Source organism: Myripristis murdjan, chromosome 5, assembly GCF_902150065.1.
Source record: "Myripristis murdjan chromosome 5, fMyrMur1.1, whole genome shotgun sequence".
NCBI classification, from domain to species: domain Eukaryota; kingdom Metazoa; phylum Chordata; class Actinopteri; order Holocentriformes; family Holocentridae; genus Myripristis; species Myripristis murdjan.
Genome location: NC_043984.1, coordinates 4488619 through 4511751, shown reverse-complemented (window position 1 = coordinate 4511751; position 23133 = coordinate 4488619). Strand labels below are relative to the sequence as shown.

At 40.5% G+C, this 23133-nt stretch overlaps 1 protein-coding gene across 2 annotated transcripts in view; it reads left to right on the top strand.

The window, feature by feature from the left end:
• The window catches only part of igsf21a (immunoglobin superfamily, member 21a), a 224342-nt gene that overhangs the window by 168549 nt on the left and 32660 nt on the right, over window positions 1-23133 (top strand). The gene's annotated exons all lie outside the window — the stretch shown is intronic.

The window sequence follows — 23133 nt, the reverse complement described above, 5'->3', positions numbered from 1 at the left end:
GGGGATATATTAGGCTTTGTTTTGCAAAGAAATGTGTGAAACTGCAAAAAACAGTGATAGCGAGGAGAAGGTTTACAGCGGAGGAGGCAGAGGTTATAGAGCAGTTGCTCAGAAACAGAGGCGAGGCGCGGTAATCCTCCTCGAAAAAGTTACCATTCTACGCTGACTCCGCTCCTCACAGAGACAGAGTGACAGCGACAGAAAACGCCCGAGGACACTGCTCATAAAAACCCAGCATCGCTCAGAAAGGAAAGACGGCAGGAGTGCCAAATAACTTGTAGAACTCTTTTTAACGCCCGTTTGCACATTCATAGCTCTCATGCTCATCGTTTGCAGTGATTTGAGGAGAATAAGTAAACACCAAATCAGTGTTTTTTCTTTGTTTCACTTCAGTTATGGTACACTTCCTCCGCAGAAGAGTGTATAGTGATATTTTTTAAGTGACATGTCAATTACTGAAGATTGTGAGAACAGGTTTTGAGAACATTACTTTCATGGAACTATGAAAAATGATAATAATATAAACATCAGTAAATACAAAGATAGGAACAGACTGGACGATGAAGATGCTTTGTGTCAGGGCTTTTATTCACTTCATGGAGTTTCATAATTTGTTTGTCATTTCACATTCACATCGATGGGCAAATATTGGCCAGTAACAGGGAGCTTGGGCAAACTTTACGATGACAGTGCCCTGACCGGCACAGAGGATACAGATGAGATGATTTCTTGGATAAACAGTGCTGTAAGAGTCTCTGCTAATTGTCTATTACGGGTTTGCAGATGAAATGCAGATACACCCCCCAAAAGTTCATGCATTCCCACCCCTGCATCTCCATCTCTAGTCGATGTAAGACACATTGATGGACCAAGCATCATTTTTTTCTAAATACCCTCTTGAAATGTATGATACACCACATTTTATGGGGTGCCAAAATGAAAGCGTGTGACAAAGCTAAGGCTCCACCTAAATCAAATTAGGCCATAATGGAAAGTGGGAGCAGAGATATCTGCAACCTCAAGTGTGTCAAAGTCAATATGTTTGTCAGATTGCCCCTGAACAGAGTAACAGTGCTCTATAAATGATTCCTTGTTCCATATAATGAAGACTCTTTCAGCTGGCTCTTGCTGCTGGCTGTGACTTTGCCCGAGAGCATATTCTCACTTGTTCTAACCTATTGTGACTGAATGACTGTGGAATGGAAACAGGCTCACAACCTGACTTACAATTATAGCTGGGCTATTTCTGTCGGGACACTAGAGGTTGTCTCTGCCCCGTGTTTCTGCTCTACTGATCTGAAGACAAACACGTACACACACACAGCGAGATTTGCTTGCTCATTCACAGTGATGCTCTTTCCCTCCAAAAAAAGAGTGGGGAAGGAAAAAATCATCAAAGAAATGTCCCTGCTTACGATGAATTCAGAGAAAGAGCGGCGAGAAGTCAACTTAATTCCCGCATTTTAATTTTCGCACTGTGCACTATGAATCACTGTCATCTTTTTTTCTGACAAGTAATTATGTAACGGATTTACATTCCCCTTGAATTTTTCCGATTCTTGCTAGAACCATGTTATTAATGCGCTGACTATAGCAATACATGTGACATCTACATTTTAATACTCTTCAGACAGGGAAAAAAAAAAAAAAAAAAGGGGAGCTTGCACTGCACTTCTCTGGCTAATTGCAACCACTTCCGGCTTAAAAGAACCATCTGCACTCTTCTTCGAGAAAAGACAGCATAGGATTTGTACCTGGAGCAAATGGTCCATGGAATGCACCGTTCTTATGATTGCAGTTTGTTTTGTTTTTTTTGTCCATGGCATATTGGAGTGGAAACGTGAAATGCCAAATTACTCAGCAGTCAGTAATAACAGTCGATCATGCATATTACGCTGGGGCAGCCACCGGCAAGGATTTGATGGGTCGATCTGTCAGTCTCTCAGGCGCTTATCATTGTAAATAACGCAGTATTCTGGAAAACACTTAATTTTGGCAGTTGCAATTAGCATAGTAGCGTAATAGAGTTTCTTCAAAGGAGTGGATATGCATGCCTGTGCATCACTTTTCTGGGTGAGTGGGTTTGGGAAATGTTGTGCTTTCTCAGCATTGAGTTGAATTGCAAATGAATCATCTCAATATTAATAAAATACTCAAATTTCTACTAACTTATATGTTGCAACATGAATTATGGTATATGGAGAGCCTGCTGCCTGTGTCTGCTACAGGCGGGTAAACTGAGTTGCCCATACTCATAATTTTCTCCTACAGCCATAGTTTGTTTTGAACAAAAGTCTTCACAATCCCCACGAGATGAACAGGAATCCTGGCACTTACTAAACACAACAGTTTCTGTTTAACAGTTTATATGTAAAACAGCTGATTTGAAAGCCCCAGCTGTCAATATGGATTATTGTGTCAGGGTCAGGCATGTTTTCCCATTCTGAACTTGATTAAAAAATCACACATTCACCCACCCTTGAAAGTTTCCACCTTTTTTTTTTTTTTTTTTTTTCCAAAGAGCAAATAACCGAGGATCTTGAGACTAATCTGGGTGCAAACAGAACGCAGTGTGCAAGCACTCAATGTACCATTTGCACTGTTTTTCACTTTGTGAACATTACCGGGGTTCAGAATGTGATGCAGGCCCTCCACATTTATTCAAGCATCTCCAATTTGTGATGCTGAGCTGGTGCCGATTCAATAAGAAAGTTTAAATCACATTATTAACTTACCAGTCATGTACAGAAGTTTTCTTTTTTCTAAAGCACAGCACACTGAGTTATCAAAATGTATAAAGGCTGATGGACATTTAACTTTTCAGTTTCAGACAGTGATAGCAGAAAAAATGGGTAATTCTTAATGGCAATGGAGCTGAACAGATATTCATGGAAATATCTGTTTTTGTACTACATTTTTATCTGTATTAATACTATATTATCATTGTCTTATAAGAAATATGCAAAAAGGAATAGTGGAAGAAGAGGATTTTGTTGAATGCAGTTATTATACTGGACTGGCAGGGACACCAACTCCCATCTTAGCAGCGTGTATAGTACTAATGAGGATCATGTTCTGCACATTTCTCTCCATAACAACAACAGCCCATCAAAGGGAATTAAATTATTCCTGTGTATCGGACACTGATGTCAACTGGAGAGGTGTAATTTTCATGTTCCACCAGTAATTTATGTACAAAACGATGATAATGAAAATTATTCCTGTGATGTTTAATTCCCACTCTGAAATGAGCGTGGGATAGTCGGGCCTGCGACTCCGCAGCCAGCAACGGGTGGAAATGTATCTAATGAGTTACAAATAACATTATTCTGGGATGCATGCGCACTTGGAACACATGGAAACATTTTGTATGCAGACGAACAACAACGCGCACACAGGCAAACACACACCAGCGTCTGTCCTCGCGCACAAATGCATGCGTGCGATCTCAAATACACACGCACAGGAGCAGGTTTTCGAACACACACACACACACACACTCACACATAAACACAGATATGCATGCGTGCTCAAGTACAAGCACACTCGCACAGACAAACCCCATTGCCTCTGGGACGAGGGTGAATCAGAGCAATTTTCTGGGTGAATCAGAGCAATCTGGTCATCCTAATTATGACATGCTGTATGAGAAACCGGTGAGGGACTCGAGGAACCCCATAATCAAGACCTCTGCTGCTGGAATGAACCGGGACTTTACATTGGTGCTTGATATGAGGGCATTAAATTGCAAATTCATGGCACTTGAATGCGGCGTTAAGCAATCGTGAGGTCAAACATTGTCTTTTTCTGTCTAACCATGGTTCAGGAGAGTGTGTTCGAGGTCTTACCTCAGCACTTCATCATTATGCCAAGGGGGTTCAGTGGTACTTATAGTACCAAAAACCACATCTGCTTACAGTAACTTGCTTTTAACCAGGGCAACAACACATAAATCAAATACTGGAGCATGACTTTACGGAACATCCTGGTTTTATTCGCTCATCTTCCATTGGGTTTACTATATAGTATGGCTATATGGAATATTACATGGCATTGTTATGGGTAGACCGGGCAGAAAATTAATCTCTGGGTTTGCTTTGACTTTTGTTTGTTTGTTTTTTGTCATTCAAAGGGCCCCACATACATTTTCTCCGCTTCTCCCTTCACAGCCATGTGGTCACTTTGACAGACTAACCGCCATCATGCCTTTGGGATGGCAATGAAATGTTTAACTAGTTTAGCAATGAAAGGCATCCTTGAAACAAAGCGCCCTATGTCCAGAAGCAGAAGCTTCAGAATTAATTGAGGGAGTTTGCCCGTCTGCTGAGTGTGAAATATCTCAAGTAGAAAATGGGATTTTTGGCGGGAGTTATTTGAACGAAATAGCTGGCATGGGATGTTATGACAAATTCTGTGAACTGCCATATTCAAAGACTCTTTTGTCCAAATCAAAAAAATGAAAAACTATGAAAAGGGAAACAATTCAACAGCAGCGAATAATGCCGACAGACATGTAATCTGGCATCAGAAGATGCTTTTCAGTATTGAGCATTTGTAAACATTTGGAGAGGCTTTACCATATATTAGCACAAACCAAAAGTTGAAAGGTGCAGGAGGTTGAAAACACAGTTTCTTTATGTGACTCAGAAAATCCTGCAGGAACCAAGATGCTAGAAGAATTCATTTTTTCTATTTTGAAAAGATTTCTAATATTTTAAGCTTTTAACTTAGTAGGAAAGTGAAAGCTATTTCCACTTTCTGTTTAAATATACTGCTTTATGGATCCAAATTGTAAATCCAAAAAACTAGTGGCCTCATAAACATCTCAGATGTAGATGCAGAGATCTAATGAGGAATAGCTTTGATTTATTCCTTCCTTCATTTATTACATGCTCATTTGTTCATCAAAGTTTTAAGAACTCTCAAGAATGAAGACGTTTAGAACATTTAAGACATGCATGGACATTTAGTCAAGTACAATGAAATTCTTCACAGAACAAGAACTGAAATACTTACCACAAATCTCTAAATGCTTGCCTCACTTGAAATACTTACCCAAATCAAAGTTTGGAGAACTGTCTTTGCATCTCCAGAGTTGTGCTGGCTTTGGAGCTGCAGACCAAGTTAGGAGAAAACCAGACATACATTCAGATGGCTCTGAAATGAGCAGCAGTATCCCTGCAAACAGACGGGGCTGCCAACAAATTATGTACATTGATGATTCATATTTTGGACTGTGCTGCTGCACCTTTCCACAGTTGTTTCTCTACAGCTTTTCCATGAGCCCACTGTAAATAAGTTCTATTTATTTAGAGCTCCCGATTTGAATCATGGTATTTCTCCATATAATCGCTTCTGAGGCAGACAAATAAACAAATAGATAAGATAAACAAAACAGCTGTATGACAAGATAGAGCGGAGGAAAGCGCTTGGATCAACAGGCTGGGCTGTGTCCTTTGAGAAATTAAATCAAGTTGGGTTTGTGGAGTTTATCTTTTTGTGGGCACGAGTGTGAATGTCAGTCATAGTATTTACTGTGCCCGGTAAATATTGATAGCTGCGGTGCGGTAATGAAGTTGAGAGGATACACAGGTGCGCCCAGTACAGCCAACCCCTTTCAATGAGCATTAACAGTGTGTAACCATCTATCAGCTGTGACAGAGCGCTGGGGTCAGAGTATTAACACATCCTCGTCACAGCATACCTGTCACCCCAGCTTACACATGAGTGCTGCAGGACAGCGCTCATCCCTCGGCTCCATAGTAATATCTGCAGATTTTCCGGCCAACCACAGCCCTGTTAAGAGCTTTAATAAGCTGCAAACTGTGAAGAACACTGGCGAGGCACTAAAACACGTCATAAGCTATATGTTCCCAAGTGGATTACCCACAATAAAGGACCCGTCCATCAAATCCAACACATGGGACATTATTCACACTTGATGAGCCTCTTTACCTCTTTAATGTGCGAAGTTACACACTTCAAACATCACCCCCTGCCCATGTCCCCAAGGAAACGGATTTACACCAAGAACACACTGCACTTGGTTTGCTATTTGGCACTTCGCTTTCTCCTTCAATTTTCTCTCCACTGTACTTTTATCACCAGGCTCCAAAGCCTTTTGAGTCTGTTTTAAAAATGGTTTTGTATTTGTTTTTTCATCAGTGGGTAATCACATGGAAAAAAAAAAAAAATCGGAAAGCACTGGAGAAAACCAAAAAAAAAAGCTGATGTAAGGGTTAGGGCACGGCATTCTGCACTGCTCAAAGCTGTATGGCGCATCAGGGGTTAAACAGTTTTTTTATAGAAAAGAATATAAATATTCCAAATTAAAATAGCACATGGACAGATGCCTCGTGTAGCATAATAATCTGCAGCAATGATGCGATATGACGCATGTCCTTTATTTTCTCAGGGACGTCGCACAGGATGCAGCAGACATCATATACAACAGACAGGACGTATAGGAGCCTCACAGTCAAGATACTGTATTAGTCTGCCTCGTCTAATAATTCACAGAGAGGCCAGCGCTGAGGAAAATGAAGTGCACCACACGCTCAAAGTGAACAGCATATAAAACAACACTCATGAATTTTAGCAACATTGCTGAATTGTTTTTCGGCCTGCGCTCTGTCTGTGCTCATGGTCAGCGCCCAGAAATATGGCATACGCCGTGTGATGCACAACACCAGGCATTTACAACCTCTGAGAGCCTCAGGAGACAGACAAATTTATTAATAATATGAATTTGGCATTAAGGACGGGATTATTTTTCACAACACGGATGCCAGGAGCAAGGTGTTTTTTGGTTTGTTTATTTATTTATGTATTTATTTTTTTAACCAAGTCGAGACACACATCACTCTGTGGTAATCGCATGTAATCGTTCGATTTGGTGACATTTGACAGGAGGACCTCGATTATCCAACCCCAATTATCTGGAATAACTGGTCAATCATGCGGCTAAATCGCTCTATTATTCTTTTGTGTGTGTGTGTGTGTGAGTGTGCGGGTCTGTCTGTGTGTGTGTGTGTGAGAGAGAGAGAGTGTGAGAGCATGTGTGTGTGTGTGTGTGTGTGTGTGTGTGTGTGTATGTGTGCACGCCACCGCCACAGGTGTCTCCATATTATCACATAGTACTTGCAAATTACTTTTGTTTTACTGGCAGGCCTACATATTTGTGTGTGTGTGTGCGTGTGTGCGTGTGTGTGTGCGCGCCCGCGTGTGCCACAGCCACAATGAGTGATTTCTTTGATGCTGCTGTTGTTCCAAAGTGTCTGCAGACAACTGTAATTTTGCTGCCAGACCTGCATATTTGTTATGCGGCTTAAAGACTATTTCTATCACAAAAGTGCTTGGGAACACGTTAATAACATATTTAATTAAACATAAGTTTATACTCAAAAAAGTTTGGTGCATTTTTATTCAAGTTTCAAGCATTTGAAATTTCAGCTATCCAAAATACCCTCATTCCTGAGCACATTGGATAATCAGTGTTTTACTGAAATATTTTTTCTCAAGCTAATAGAAATTCTTTTTCTTTCACCTTTCACCTTTCCATGCCAACCTGTGGGAGAAGATTTCTGCAAGCACACATTAGCCTTACCATGAATTTACATTACATTTATATGTTACATATGAAAGGCATATTATGATTTAAGTGTGGACTGATACTGCTACTTTAATATGTTTCTATGGAAGGCTAACTTTATGTATTTATTGTAGCAGATTCGCTTTGTGTGTGTAATTTACAATGTTGCTACATCAATTGAGAATTATTCACAACTATGTTTTCAAATTTCCGCTCTTTTCAAAAATGTTCCTGCAAACCTCTTTATGCCACTGTGGGCACACGCACATTTAACTAAACACACTGGTAGACTGTAACAAAACGTGTTCGCTGGGATACAGTGAGATCAAGATTTGGCAGAGGTTCAAGCTCTGAAGTAATAAAAAACAAGACAATGCATTTTGACCCGTGAAAGATTAAAAATGCTTTATTGAGACGGCTTATCAACATTTGGGACTGTTGGGGCTATCACTCTCATATTGCCGGGTGATTGCTGGCTTACTGACCACGTGTGCCTCCCAGAGCCTATGTTTTTCTATTGATTCCTAAAAGAACGTATTTGCTTTTTTTATTATCTACAACCAAAAAAAAAAAAAAAAAAAAAAAAAAAACAGTAGGAAACAATTGCACATGCCCAGATGGAGTGTGTTTGAGAACAAGCCAGGGTCTTTGTAAGTATCCATTGCTGAAACAGGTAAAAGACAAACACAAGGGAACAAAGTAAGAAAGCTATAACTCTGTGCTGTGTTGCATAACGGACAAATCTGAGGTCTGATTTAGCCATATCCAAAAAAATCAGAACCTTCGCATAGTTGAATTAACGCAGCCTTAATGCTTCTCTTTTATGCTTAAAATGAACCTTTTTGCAGCTTTTGTGTGCAATTAGATGAGGCTGAGAACATATAAATGTGCTGGCTGTAAAGTCACTTACAGTATCCTTTTTTTTTTTTTTTTTTTTTTTCAGAGTCAGCTCTATTTGAACCCAGAAATTACTTAGATTTATGTATCCCACTTTTTTTTTTTTTTTTTTTTTTTTTTAAATCTAACTCATTTGATGTCTGATAATAGGTGTTGGATATAACTGCATATGCATTCAGTGGTAATCTGCAGATAAGGCTGAAGTGCTATAAATGCCCATTATCATATTCTTTCAGATCTGGCCAGGGTCCAGACATTGTGTGCAGCTCCTGTAATAATTCACTGTGTAGCTGCATTCAGTTGCATACGCTACATATTGTTAACCTAGACACACACAGACACACTCACAGGCCTATGCCCACATGTGAGTGTACACACACAGCTGCAGTCTGCTATTGAGTGCACTTAGTGGGAAGAGCTCCTAACATGTCCTGATAACACTTAACAATGTGTGTTTGTGCGTACGTACCTATCTATTTATCTACCTGTGGTTAACAATTTATTTTATTAGCGTGATTGCTGTGCAGCGCCGTTCAACCGACACACATTGTTCATACACTGAACCGTGCAGCATGAGGTGTAGATTTATGCAAATTCATAAAATTTGCATGCATTTGCCCATTTCATGCAGATTTAAAGGATTGTTTGTAATTTTTTAAACTGTATATACATCTTTAAACGCTTAACATACAGTATTTAAATGTTTGAAAGAGTTCACGGTTTGACATATGGAACATCTTTGTACCATAAAAATTGTAGGAGGACAAAGGTGGAAAAAATCTACAACAAAAATCCATTCCATACTGTACATGGACATCAGTTGTATTTATAAATGGGCTTCTGTGCACAGTACAAACTGCTGATGAGCATTGCACACTTTCATATTGATGTCATGTGCAGTTTATGAGTTATGAAGTACATGGTAGTCAGTGAGGTCCCTTTCTCTTCCACTGTATTTATACTGTAAGTCAGAAACTGTGTACAGTACATTCAGATTTCTAAATGCTCAGTGTGACACACTGATCAAACACTCACACTCATAATTATAAACACATCAATGCAAAACTAAACTGAAACTGATCAGCTGACAGCCATCAACACACATTTTCTTCAGGAAATGCTTCTTTTCTAGATACATAATTTAATTACATATAATATTAGATTATTTTATATTTATCTTATCTTATTCTGCAATGCAATTGTATGTTTATACAGAAATATTTTTACTCAAAACAGCTACTGCCATGCTTGTGGTTTTACTCCATCTCAGTCCAGTGAGCGATGGCTTTAGTTGTCAGTCTGTTCATGGAAGATATTGATAATCACAGCGTAGCCCATAATAAAAATCAAGTTATCTGGAGCGTCGGGCTGTCAAATGGTGTGAAAATTCAGGCTTTGTTTGGCTCAGGCTGGAGTCAAGATGGGCTCAGAGCTGTGAAGTTTTGGGCCCAGATCAGGCTCTAGCCAGCTCAGATTTTCACATTTCAGATTCTCAATCCAAACTCATGACAAAGCTTTATCAAAAGTAAAGATTACATTAGGCGCATGGAATTTTCATGAAGTATGCATTTAGAGATTTGGATGACATTAAAAAAGCATATATAATTCATCATGACACTTTAATTAAGCCCATAGTTGTAAGGATAAAGTGCCCCGAGACATCATGAATATGTTATATTAACATGATTACCATCTTACTATGAGACTTGGGAGCTAGATGGGTCATACCTGAAGCAGCTACACTGTACTGACTCAATTAGGGGTGCCTGATTGTCACAAAAAGCATTTAAATAACATGTTTTTTTTTTTTTTTGTCTTTTTTTTTTTTTTTTTTTTGTTAAACAGAATACTTCTCATCATTTGCTTTCTTATCATTCCATATTTTCACCAAAGATGTCAATAATTAAGCAGGCATCTGTGCACAGCCAAAAGAATAAGAATAACAATGAGATTAAGAATAAGAATAAATCTTTATTTTTCAGAAACAATATGTACTGCTTCTGGCCTATGGATTTTTTTTTTTTTTTTTTTTTTTTGGATTTGTCAATGAACTGTTCCAGGATCCTCACAAATAGCTTGGAGACTATCTTTTTGAAAATGGCAGCTGTCTTGGATCAAGTGTCATTTTCAGCAAATAGCAGACAGATCTGTAAGAGAGACTGCTACCAGAGGCTACAAAATAACAGTAAAGAATTTGTATTTTGGAATATTACATGCACCATAAATATTTGCTATCATCGAAGGCGTCCTATTGGGGGAAAGATGTTTTTTGGTATTATTTAGAGAGGTGTTCAGCCTGTGTCCAGATAATGAAAATCATTATGTGGGTATTTATTTTTTGCCCATTTTGAAAAAGAGCCCTTGATGCATGGTCACCCATTTGTCTCGGCCGTAACTGTCACATCAACAACCCGAGCGTGTCACTTTGAAATATGAATTCTGCTCTCTGTCCCTGAATGTTGTGTATACTATATCGACATTTAGGGAGCTTGTGGCCGTCTGGCTGTGGCCATTTGATGTAGATTGTCGCAAAAGACTTCTTTGGGGATTGCTCATAAGGTCTGGGGCCAAAACTGAGAATTGAATGATGGATGCTACACTACCTCAAGTGACTCTCTTTGGCCTCATATAACTTTACAGCCTCATTTTTACCCCCTTGGTCTGCAAATTAGGTGTCATAAAAAAAAAAAGGCATCAGAACCAGGCCTTACAACCATGCTGATCAAGAAACCTGTCGTGACACCTAAGGCACCAGGGAGCCTTAAAGGTAAATGCATGTCTGTGCTGTGTGAGCTGTACCTAGCTGCCAACAGGGGACTGGAGAGGGCTAGAGGTAAAAGGGCCAAATCGTAACAGATTGCCAACCCAACCCCCTGCCCCGGAGCAAAAAATGGACCTTAGGGATGAGTGTGCCAGTCATGGCATTATTGATGCTTAGCTGTGTACAGAGTAAGGCCCATCTGCCACTGTCTGCTATTTGGGAGAAAAAAAAAAAAAAAAAAGAAAAGAAAAGAAAAAAACACTTTTGTCCTGTCTCAACTGAGCCCTCAAACTGTGCTGGTAAAATCCTCTCTTCTGTCCCCCTTGTCCTCATTATAGGCACAAAGCTGTAAGTCCAAGCCTGGTTTACCCTCAGAGAGCAGCAGCCTGGAGAGAGACTGGGCAAAGCTATGCGCAGCCATGACATATCGTATTTTCTATCATATGGGAACAGAACAAGAGGAACAAAAACACAATTGTGTCTGAGCTTCCAAATCATTCCCTATTGAGAGCGGAAAATCCTCACGTGAAAAAAAAAAAAAAAAAAAAAAAAAAAAAAAACTCCTCCTCCTCTTCAGTGAACTCTGAACCTGTGAAGTGAGCACCGTTTCCACTCAGCTGGCAGACAACATGGAATGAGCACATAATAAGCACATATGTATGAGGGGTGATGAAAACTCAACCATCGAATGACTTGCTTATTTCGTGTGTTTTGTCAGCTGAGTGGAAACGTTCTCACTTAAAGGTGCGCACTATGAAAAATTGCAGAGGGTCAGGTGAAATGAGGACCTTTTAGACTGTGTGTTTTTTTAGACAAAGAAAAGCACACACTCCATCAGCAGGTCGGCTGTACACTCAACCAGCAAATTACATGCTTATTCCACGTTTTTTGCCGGTTGCGTCTAAAGGGCCCTTGCTTCAAGCAACCCTCTGCAATTTTGCATATTGCACCTTTAATGTGAACAGCTCTGTGAGAAGCGCTGTATGATGTATAAGTGGTGCATATCTCTCTGAGGGAGACCTCAGTATTATGTCCAATTGAGAGTCGGCCGCTCATAAGACAACTGCCATCGCTCAGTGACGCATCAATGAAACCATATGCCTCCAAAAAGCAAGCGCACGCAAACACTTTTCTCACTCCCCTGAACACACACACACACACCCATGCACACAGGCATGCAGTATATGTGCTTGCTGTAGTTTCAACATCAGTATGATTAATGGGCCTCGGAACTGGGGAACTTGTTCAATGTGACACAAGCTTTTGTCTCTGTGTGTCATCCCCTTCCTCTTCCTGACAGCCACCAGAGTTCCCTTCTCCCCACTCCCAGCTACTGCCAGCTGGTTGGCCGGGGCGGGAGGACGCGATATGAGCTGACAGCACAGTAATAACCCATGCAAATGAACGGGGTGGAGTGTGAATGCAAATGCTAAAAGCACAATGGAAAAGTGATTAAAAAGCATTTCAGTGTCTTTTATCTCATGGCGCTGCTCGTGCTGGGGAATGAAGGATTTCAAAGGAGCAGACTTAGGTCTTGGGGACTCTTGCCAGCACTCATTTCGACATGTCTTTTTTCCCCTGGAGAAGACTTAACTTTGATTGTTTTGCAGGCTGCCTTCTATCTCACCCACTGCCACAATCATAGCGGTTCAAGTGTGTGACTTTTCAAACTCCTGGATATAAGCACTTTGGCAGTGCTTCATATCTCATTCAGCTTAACCCTGTTTGGACTGTATATACGATATCTTTCTCTCTCAGAAACGAGCTGCTGTTTCATATGCGTTTGTATGTTTGTATGTGCTTTTAAAAGGAGGTATGAATTTAAATACACCTCCTGTAAGAACTCTCTTAGCCTTACAGTAGGAATAAAACATCAGGGGAGCATATGGTGTAGACGTACTGTAGAATTTGTTTGTCTTTTTTATTTTTTATTTATTTATTTTTTTAATGCCAGAATCATAACTTGGTACCGGCATGGAGAAATTAACTTAAAGTACAGAGTCCATCAGGAAAATACCAGGTGAAAAAGTCACTTAAATTGACATTTTCAATTCTATTTCCTGTTGTCAATTTGCATTAAAGTGCATGGACATTTCTTTCTTCCCTCCTCAAGCCTGAGATTCTTGCCATGTGCTCCTGTTTGGCACTGATTACAAATCTCATCGAAGAGCATAAGAGCCATATATTCACTGCAGCCTTCCACGTGAGGTCTCCAATGTTCTAGTTCCAGTGATTTGTAGAGGTAAAGGCACAGGGATTGGTCTTGGTGCCATTGGTGCTGAGACATATCGACAACTTAATGAGCTTTATAGTATATACAACATGCAAGGTACAAGGACAGCAGGACCTCACATCCAATGCATAGGGACAGCCCAAGACAAACTGGGTGAAACATAATACAAGGGTATTGTATTGTGGCATAGTAAATAACTTGGACACTGTCCTTCAACTGGGGCACTCAGGTTCAATCTGTCAGTAGGCATGTGCCCTGCCGAAGTGTCCCTGAGCAAGACAGTGACTCCCTACCAGCTCCAGGGCTGCTGCTCTGTAGCTGACCCTGACCTCTGATCTCCCTGTAGAGGGAGCAATTAGAAAGAAACTCCCCCTATGGGGATCAACCAAAAAAAAAAAAAAAAAAATCACTCTCTTATCTTGCAAAATGCTCTACTTAAACTTCACACATGGTATGTATTTGCCAGCCTCTCTTCTCCCTCCATCTGTGCTCTCTCTCTCTGGCTTTTGTTACGGATCTGTGAGTATCAGAGACACAGTGTGATATTGTCACTCTTAAGAGGTAAGAGCAGGGAAATATATTTGAGATGTGTTCTGGAGTCCACTTGTATCTCTCTCCGCCTGCTCTATTGCCTCCGTTTCCGACCCGAAAGAAAACTCTCTAAGTTTAGATATGAAACATCTCTGCATATTGATGACATCGCGTTACCTCAAGGCTTTCTCTCATTGCAATTGCAAAAAAAAAATCTCCATGCAACTCCAATGGACAGGGGGATATGGCGCGGTATAGCACTTACCATTTTCTCCCTACTGTTTTGGAGAATTCATATCTAATCTTCTATCTTTTATGTTAAAAATAAGTCAACACGCATTGCTGCAAAATCCACTGGAAATAAATGTTTGAATGCTTTATTAAAAACAAATCTCTGCAGTGGAGCTTTCAGAAACAATGTTCCGCGGTGACTTAATGGCACACGTCTCTGTAAGGATAGTCGGTGACTCAAATAGAAGTCACGCATAAAAACGAATGTGCAGTAAACAAAGTGAGGGGGGGGGGGGAAGCACCAATAGCAGACAGTCGTGAGCTGTCTGGAATTGAAAACCTTGGCTAAATGATTACGCTAATGTTCCCTTTGTGATTGCCATTCAGATTGTCTTCCAGTTTAATTTTGGGCCAATGATTGCCAGCTGCTGCTTCAGTGTGTTAACTTTCACCAAGATGCCACTTTGTTTGAAAGGAAACCTGCAATGTTGCTCACAAGACTGATGAAACACTCACCAAATGTATTTTATTATATCGTGTCTTCCTATGGATATTGATATTTTGCTCAGTCATGCAAACACAAAGACTTGCATGTCAAAATCTGTATTCAATCTAGACACTGGTCATTGCTCCACTTGTCCTTCCTCGCCATGCCGCGCCTCACCTTAACTCAGGAAGAAATGATGCTGCTGTCCCGCTAAGCTTTAGCCCCGAGTAAATCAAGTCACAGAAAACTGTCCAACCTTTAATTAATTTTTGAAACTTGCATCAATGTCACTTGTCTGTTCTAGCCCTTGAATTAAGAGTTGATCTCAGTGCTAAGCAGTTTTGACCATCAGAGCCGGAGAGGTTCATTACTCTGGACATTGTTCTTAAGCCGTCACTCAGAGGGATTATTTGTCATGAAAGTAATCCTCCAATGATTTTGATCTGATCGCATTGAGAGGCCTTGCACAATCATTTAGCTCAGTGGAACCATTCAAAATTCACACTGATTACTTTGGGACCCTTGGGCGCACGATCAAAAAGTACAGCTTCATCAAATACTTATCGCTGAATTATTTTCAGCGAAAGAAAGCCAAAGATGACCTTGTTGCCCCTACTTTAAGATCGCCCGCCTATCACTGCCACCTTCCCCCTCCCTCTTTTTGAAAATAAAGCCCATGAGATGTGGACCTGGGGCCACAGTGCTTAGTACGAGGGGATGTTGGGAGTGTTTTTTGTGGGTCCAGCTGTCTCCAGAGCTCTAAATCCCTTAATTATCAGGCCAGGGAAAGCAGCCTCTTGGGAGCATTAAATGTGCTCCTGTTCTGCACACTCTCCAATCCCATTTGCAGCTTTTTTTTCCCTCTTTTGTAAAGATAGCAGGGTAATGGCGCTTGAGGATACAGAATGAGAGGGAGGTGGGAAAGGAGAGATGAAGAGGTCAGTATTTATATAACTGGTACAGTTGGTTACTACTATTGTCAGTGGACAAGGAGAAGTGTTGCTTATAATGCAGGGCTGTGAAAGGGTGCACTTAATAATATCAGTGTGAGCGCCGGGCTCGTTCAGCAGAAATAACTCACGGGCAGGGATGGGTAAAATCAAATTAAAAGTATTTGAAATATGTTTTTTAATTATTTTTGAGTATTTTGTTATTTGCATTTTTTTTTTATTCTTCTCTAGCTACATTCAGTCATGTCAGATGTGTCACTGTGTTTTCATTTGAGTATCATCCACTTAAGCAATGACTAACGCAATGATATGTTCAATCTGCGTTACCATAATCAGCCGATGATCACTGATGCTGTGTGCGGGGACGATGCTGCACGATATGACTTGTGCGCCAGTCCTGCAAACAAGACCAGGATAAGTTGTTTTGAGGATGGATGAAAGCAAAAGCAATGTTTTGCTGGCCCTAACCAGCTGGGAAGTGGCAGCAGTTTGAATCACAGAAGGAGAATGGATGCTGTGTTTTCAACAAAACAACTATAACAGTGTGTAATTGGTATTTCCAGTTGCCATTCTTATTTGTCATTTCTGTTTGTTTGTTTTTTTTTTCTATTAAAAAAAAAAAAAAAAATTTATTTATTTTTTTTTTTGCCTGGTCCAGAAAGGACTTCCTCCTCTTGCCATTTAAAAATTAACCTGTCCTGTCCTGACCCCTCCCCTCCACCCACCTCCCACCAAATAAGACACATAACAGAAGAAAAGTTGCTACAGTTTACAGACTTTGCAAAGACAGTACATATTGTACATTACGTTTTTTTTTAAATGTGTCCTGTACGGCGACCTTGAGTGCCAAGAAAGGCGCCTTTAAATAAAATGTATTATTATTATTATTATTATATTGCATCATAGAACTATACGACTATACAAACAATTTGAGTCACTTGTCATGGAGTCTGCTCTCTGCCTCAAATATAACCTCATCCCTGTAAAAGGGAAAATAGAGGATTTTTTCCCCATTTTCTGTACTCAAATCAACCAACATTGCTTGGTGTTCTGGTCTGGGCCAGGCCCACCAGGACAACCACCTCCAATACACTACATTATTTTGCAGATACTTTTATTTTGAAAGAGAATTTCATGGAGGAGAGGAAGTTGGGACGAGACCGCCCTAGGTAACTTTACAGACTTTACAGCTTCGCATACAGGTTCCCAAGAGGAATGGGACCAGTAGGTGGAGCAGAGAAAGAAGTGCAGATACAGACAGCACAAGCAAACATAAGCTGCTGATATTTAAGACCTGCATATTCAGATAAAGGACAAATCAGTCAGGTAGACAAGGATAGGTCAGGTCAGAGAAAGTGAAGTACAGTTTTAGTCAGTGGGGGTGAGTGCCTACAACCACATACAAAACTACAACGACACCTTGTGCGCACATCAAACTGTGAAACTGTCATTTCCCAGGTGAATATGAAAACCAACAAGGCTGCTTACAACACAACTTCTGAAACAGTCCAGCGCCTCAGACAGCAAATCACAAATAACAGAAATTAATCAATCTACTGATGATGCCTTAATCCAGCTGCCAGAGTTTGAATCCATGTCCAGTCCAGGAAAGATGTAATGAAGTTCAAATGGCAGCTTGCTAAGTTATGTCGACTCATAGGGGATGAACAGGCTACATCCACACTGATACATTTTGGCTGTGAGATGCATAACTTTTGCTACGTTGGTGCCAAGCATCCACACTGGCCCGGCGTATTCGGCGTATTTCAGGGGGTGGAATCAGCGGCAAAACAGACAGGCCCCGGTGCCCCCACTGGGGCTGTTTGCTGCGTGACAGAAGACCTTGGCAGCAACATTTCCAGACCAAGTAGGGCAACATGCAGTCAGGTTTCTAGAAACAAACCCAAACAACAGGCTTTTCACCACAATGGTAGCAGTTATAAAATAATGTCAGGGAATAAATAGAACTTATTTTTAGACAAAACTACAATACCAGGAAGATCCTGCCCATATTTTCAGTTGTCCTGTCATCTCCCTGTAGAGTTACAAGTTTAGTTCCTCCGAACAAGATGAAAGTCTATATAATAACTGATCATCAAGGCTAGTAAAACTGAGTCAAGCCAGTGAGTCAATAACTTGCGCATCATGCAAACTTGACAAATTAAATATCAAAATCAAGTTCGGCCCGTGGCCCTTTTTTTCTTGACTTTCTTGACTTGAGTATAAAAACAAAGCCACAAAAACACTGTTATTTGTTTTTAGTATCAGATTCATTCAAACGGATTCATTCACTCAGATGAATAACAAAATAACATTTTTTTTTTTTCGTTTTCCGATTTCGGATCCTCAGTTGAATATGAAAAGAGTGAATGACACACAGATTCATTAAAATACATCTGAATACAGTGTTTAACGTCAGAGTCGGGGATCTATATTTGGGAAAGTACAAGTCACTTGCGCTTTTTCTGTTTGTCCCTGATGTGACTGTACCTGCAGCCGTGGCTTATGATGGGTTTGCTGAAAGTAAACAACAGCCACAAAAAAGTAATAACACCATCACTTGTTTTTCATTTATAATCACACTCAGTATTCTTGCTTTTTCATTGACCTATCGCCACTGACACTTGGGAATATTATTATCATATATGAATGTATTTTTTGGTATTTGAAAATACAAAATGTATGTAATTGAATATTTTTTAGTGAAATGCTTTCTGACATTAGTGTTTTTTGTAGTTCATTTTGATACATCTGATAAAGCCACATTTTGTAACATTTTAGCTCATGAAATATCTTTGTCCACCTCTGCTCACGGGACCTCGGCCTCCACACTCTGAGTGTCCCTGGATTTGTATTCATCCGACATCCTTGAAATCAGTCTCTAGTGTAGTAAAACCATTCGTTCTTAAAATTTCCGGCACAAATATAAATGTACTCTCTTTCCCTCAGACGTAGGCTTATTAAAAGATACTGCTGCTATTGTCGTATGGGGACGCACCAGACGTGGGGTGGCCCACCCTATAGTTAAAGAAACCAGAATGTAATGGACTGCATTTGTTAAAGGGAACAGGTTAATGGTGCTTGAGGATATAAAACAAGAGGGAAATGGGAAAGGAGAGGTGGAAAGGCCGTTATACTCCATCGTCAGCGGACAAGTAAGTGTTTGCCATTAATGCAAGGGGTATGCAAGTGTATTTCAGGATTCAGACCAAAGTGCCTGGTGAAAGCGACAATGCATTTTTGATGTTATCCAGTGGGTTTGGGATTCTGGAGAATTTTTTTTTTCTTCTCAATCCGCAGAAGTCCGTGTAATCCTTCCGTAGAAGTAAAAACATAAAAAATAACCAAAATTGGAGTTCCAAGGTTTTCACACACTTCCACAAAGGTGTAAATAAAACCCAGGGATACAAAACAGCTTGTGTGGTCGTTAGAATCCGTGGCACACTGAGCGGAGCGACGCGTGGCTGAACTGCACATATACTGTCGCTGCGCTGCTTTCATTATGAAAAGGAGAAGGAGGTATAGCCGAGAGAAACTTTAGAATTTTTCGAGCTGTTTTGGAGCCCTTTGAGTCTTTATAGAAACCTTCAACAGAATGTCAAAGATATTGACATTCCTCGTTTTTTTTTCTGAAAGTTTCTTTGCTCTAGCCCCACCCCACCCCCCACCTTAAGATTTGTCTGTCGCAATGCTTTTTTTTTTTTTTAGCGAATTCAGCTGTGGTGGCTTCTATCATTTCAATTTGCAAAGTTCTCCTCACCATGTTTTGCACCGGTGCTCAGCCGTACATCAGCAACAACATGCTAGACACCAACCTTGTCAAGAGAATTTTTTTATTTTAATTATTTATTTATTTTATGTAATTCATTGGTATGCATGCCTCAGCAAGTGTTTGCACACAGAGGTAGACAGACCCTATTTCAAACACTCAGCCGACAGCTCACTGCAAAGAAAATCTGCAGCACAAAAGGAAGGAGAGAGAGAGAGAGAGAGAGAGAGAGAGAGAGAGAGAGAGAGAGAAAAAAAAAAAAAAAAACTCCAGCACAACCTTTAAGAAGTGGGTGAGGAGAGAGAGCTGCAATTAAACGAGGTATGAAAGGCTTAAACTCTATCATCACAGACAACCATCTTAATCCTTTAAAGGATTGTTGTGTTTGCAAATTGTGTTCTGTGCATGGTAGGTCTTGATTTTAATCATGTCAAATATTTCACCAAGGCTTACTGCAGTGGCTTGGGCTTTGATGACTCCCGTTAGGTGGCTCCCCACCTACTACGGGGCAGAGGAAAGGGAGAATTCTGAGTAATAATCAACATGTAGCTCCCCCGAATAACGCTGACCGGAGCGAGAAATTATTTATCTCTACGTTTAGGCCCCCGAGATTGTGTTCATGATTTCTTTCACATTAAACAAAGCCTCTGTTTGCCGTTACTTCAGACCAGTATGTGTCAGGAGATTAGCAATAAATATCAGTCAAGGGGAAATTTGCAATTTGACAGTAATTATTTTTGATGCAATAAGGCTGCGTTTTACTAGGCCAGCTTTGTCTAAATTAAATGTGTTGAAAGTCCCGGCAGATTAGCACAAAACACCCTTGATCCCATTGCCTTTACAGCTGACAGTATTGTGAAAATGGATCATAATTCTTAACTGCATAGCACAGCAGCACTTGAGGTAAATTGCATTCAGGCAAGAGTTCGGATGGCGTTGTAAAGTATCAACTGGACTGTGACCGCTCTCTAAAAAAGTACAGCACGGAGTTGTTTTGCGGAGCAACCAGGACCATAAATGTAGAGTTCATTTGCAAAAACAGATATCTCCATTTGAATTTATTAAACCTTTTTAAACTTTTTTGAATTTTATTAAAATGTACTTTATATTTATTTCTATATTTTATATGTTTATTTAGCCTGGCATAATGTTTATTATCCTAAATCATGCTTTGTGTGTGTCTGTGTGTGTATATATGTGTGTGTGTACTCCAAGCAGTATCAGTCAAAAAGGTGTATTCATTTTAAGAATGGCTTTTATCTGTTTTTGCAAATGAACTCTTCAAATGTAGGAAGTTTTTTGCTCTTTCTTAAATTATAAAGAAAGCTACTTTAATAATGACACTACCTCCGTGTGCAGGACTGGAAGCATGGCGGATCGGGAACAGACACCTCTGACGGCTTATCATATGCCAAGTTGAGATAGGCCTGTCAGGGAGCTAATCGAGTGTTCAAAGGTTAATTTACAACCATATGAATTCCATCAATAAGCAATTAAGAGGTGTGGAAACAGAGAGGCACCCAGGCCAGCAGCTGTGCCTCCCCAGCCCCCACCTGCCTTTTAATCAATTAATCGCCGCAGCATGGCTGTTTAAAAGCGCCCGATACATTTAGACATAAAAGTGACACATGAGAAAGGCACTGCTTCCCTCATCACCTTTTTTGTCACCTCAGGTAACAGGAAAATTTCTAGGCTCATGAAGAACACACACATATAGCGCTCACACACACACACGCGCACGCCCGCCACTTGACAGACTTCACACACGTCTGATTAAAGCTCAGGCCAGGCGGAATAATCATAAAACATTCGCTTCCTCTTTGCCAAATTTGGGAGGGAAATTCACAGGAAATGTTTTGTGTGATAACGCGACAGACAGAATATTTAACGTCCGCCCATGATGGCGGCGTGAAAATATTCCGAGGGGCGAGCCACACAGCTATACAATGAGCCTATACACGAAAAACGCTAAACATTTTCAACCTCCTCCGACTGATGTCATGAAAAATGAATGTGGCATTGAAGAGTCCTCTTCAAAATTCAATTGGCCCTTGATTTTCACCCATGCAGCTGGCCATCGTCGGCTGTGGTTAGTCATCACGAGCTTGTTGATCGTGGAGTGAATCAGCCACAAGATGGTGTGTGAAGAATCCACATTCAGACCCCAGCCCCTGCACAATGACAGAGTATTGCATGTCGAACATCTGATTTTCTGGGGGGATGTAGGAGATTTCCATTCATTGCCTCCCTCTCCTCCCACTGCTCCTCTATACCACTGCTCACATGTTTTCTCTTTACACCGCCATGACACACTTGCAGGAATCCCCTGAGAGATTCAGACGGAGGGTTAGTGTGATGATATGCATGTGATTTGCTCCTATACCAGCTTCATCCAACACACACACAATCCCTGGGGATTTTTTTGAGCACATTGTCCCAAACAATCACTTCCCCTTTTTTAAGGGATTCATGAAGCAGGTCCTTTGTCACATATGTGTACACATCATACATATACATTCAGCTGGTCCTTGAATTTCACCTGCGGCGAGCCACGATGTAGATGGGAGATTGTTTTATACTTGGGGAATATGTGTGTTAAAGGACATATCCACTCTGAAACATTTGCAATCACTGTAGAATTACCGGTGATATGCCTCGCATTTATAATGATGTTTTTTTTTTCTTATTCCTGCACCTCAAGCATAGACAATGTGACATCTCATTGTTGCAGAGCCATAATGGATACAATGTTTGATCGCAGAATATTTTTTCAGCTTTCTAAAACAGCAGAGGCAAAGGTCAGTTGAATTTCCATTTCAGTGTTAATTTGATATACATTTTTTGATTTGATGTAATAGTCCTAGTCACATTCTAGTCACTTCATTTTGATTTCGTCTTGTTACTGTTAAGTCGACAAATTTCAGCCGTTCTATTTATAGCCCTAACACTTGGTTGCTCAAAGTATTCTCCGGGGTTACAGATGACATGCCACAGTGGAGCCACTTACAGGCTGTGTATAAATTTCTCCACATTCCACTGCAGCAGTAAAGTTTTACTCCACATGATTTAGCTCAGAGGAATATGGTTAACTTTATCTTAGCGAAAACCAACAGTTGGATATCTGACGTACGACTGACAAAATGCATGCTGCACACATGAACATACCGGGGGTCAGGGTCGCATAATTTCCCTCGGTGGTGTTTCGCATCTTACTGCATGTTTCCACTTTTCTCTTGTTGAAGTGTTTCTGTTTGGAATCTTATAAGAAAAAAAACCTGATTGCGGATTCTTGACCTTGTTTCAGTGCATCCCGCAACACGGCAGCCTGTAAGCATTTTTTTCTCAGTAAACCGTAATTGCAAGGAGACACGGTCACACAGTGTAACGACAATGGAGAGCAAAGGAATGTTTTCCCCTGTGGGGGGGCAGGGGACATATTTGCCCTCTGTCTTCATTTCTATTGTTCTGTTTACCTACATGTGTAACCCAGATCTTGTCAAGTCTGCGAAATGTAGGACATCACTCGCTGACGAAGCGGTGGATGAGTTGAGGTGGAGTGAAAATGGGTTTAACCCTTCATAGGGCAAGTGACTATTTTTGGTAATTTCAGAAATTTTACATATCTGGCTCATCCCCTGTCTCAGTTAGTTCAATAATCATTTGGTCTTCATCCAGCCAATCAG